We start from the raw sequence: 2,173 nt of genomic DNA on the forward strand, positions 1-2,173 counted from the left end.
GAAGTTCAGTTAAGAGAGACCGTAACAAACGTAATTCAGTAGTTGTGTCAGTGATGGCATGGAACTCGGCTTCCGTCGAAGAACGAACAAGAGCCTTTTGCTTCTCGGAGGACCACGAAATGGATGATCGACCAAGAAAAAAAATATATCCAAAGGTGGAGACATGATCATCACTACGCCAAATAAGACCTTCAATAACGGTCAGATAATGCAATTACCGTTTTTAAATAGAAAAACGGGACTGTTATTGCAACGACGGTTGTTAAATATATACCACGGTTGTACAAACACGCGACCGTTATATAACATCAATAACGGATCTATAATACCGTTATCACAACTAAAAAACCGTTATAAAATCTTTTAAGAAACCGTTATTAAATCTTAATAACGGTTTCAAATCCGTTGTCGTAGTTTACTATTGACAACATTTTATCGTTCCAAAACCGTTGTTAAATATTATATATGATAACGGTTCATTTCGTTATCTTATTTAATTGAATGTCAAAATTTAATAACGGCTTTATTTCATGCAAAACCGTTGTTATATTTATCTATTCACAACGGTATGTAACCGTTATCTATTTTTATTGATGAAACTTTGACAACGGTTGTGCTTAAATAAACCGTTGTAAAAGTTTTGAATTCGACAACGGTTATCGTTCGTTATCTTATATTTTTGGCGGTTTGGATGGGAGGGAAAACATGTCAACGGTTATTTATCTAAATAAAACCGTTGTCAAATAATTGTTTGCAACGGGTTGTTTTTAATCGTTATCATTTTTAATTATTTTTTTTTAAATATGATTTTAGCTTGTTCTAGCAGCTGCTGAAATGCAATTTTTTCAGCTGCTGCTGAAAAATAGCATTCCAGCAGCTGCGCACTGCAAAAATTCAATTCTGTAGCAAAATATTATACCCCATGATCAATTAAACCCAGTTTAAAAACAGTACAAACAGTATGATCAAAAGCCAAAACACAACTTCCTCAACAAAACAAAAGAAGCCAATACACAATGGCTCTCTCTATATATATATACACACACACGTACATAAAGTATGAGCAAACTATTGAGACTCCGCTAATGAAACAACATAACTGGCCCACATATTTCTCAACTGGGTGATGTCCTCTGGCGAATATTCTGGGGCTTTGTTGAGTATTAGTGGAAACTACAATTCAAAATATACATAATCAAAATAGATATAATACATGGAAGTATACAGAATTGAACTCAATTTATGTCTGAAATAGTTTTTAAATCACACTAACCCGTATCGAAATGGTAGAAAAATTTCCGTTGATAACCTCCCACATGGACTGACAAACGTAAAAGGCGCATTGTTTGTCATCTGGTGCTTTAGGAGACTATTATATAAATCACACACAAATCAGCTGAATTAGATAATCAACCTCTCGCATAAACATAAATTAAATGATACAAGTAATTATTAAGAATACACTTACTAATGGCATGATAAAATTGGGAATAGTGTTGCTTTCATATTTCCCAAGTGGACATAGTCTTCTTTTTGCTTCAAAAACACTAATTCATAAATATACACACATGCTATTATTATTTGCATATATATGGCTCAAGTCATACAATAACAAATGACATTATTGAAGGTTGTAAACTTACTCAGTTATCATCTTTACACAACTGTTAGAGGGTTTGCCTTCGCGAGAATCAATCCAGTACACTGTTTTTGTTTCCACTTGGATTGCCAGTATCACCCAATGCTTCCTATTCAATTTGGGAAATTGAACTGTTAGTTCATTTACACACATGTAAGCATGTTAATAATAAATTTATAGAACCGTGATTCATTACAATAATCACGTACTATACATACATATTCTCATTGTAGGGGTCAAGCCATAGTTTTTTGGTCGACATCAACCGACAAGCGATATTATTGATTTGTTCTTCGTATGAAATTCTATGCACATAGAACGCCTTAGGACTCAAGAATCCGTAGGCGTGAATTGGGAGCTTCCACTCAGCGATCTGATTATTCATATACCTATTATGCCACATGGAACGAAGAATGTTATTGTAATTGATAATTTAAACAAACATCATTATTCGTAAATGGAAATGACTAAATAGTTTTATTAATAAAACTTACTTCATCCAAATCAAAATGTGAACAACATCTACATTGTCAA

The sequence above is a fragment of the Silene latifolia genome, chromosome 3 (genome assembly GCF_048544455.1).
Source record: "Silene latifolia isolate original U9 population chromosome 3, ASM4854445v1, whole genome shotgun sequence".
NCBI lineage: Eukaryota > Viridiplantae > Streptophyta > Magnoliopsida > Caryophyllales > Caryophyllaceae > Silene > Silene latifolia.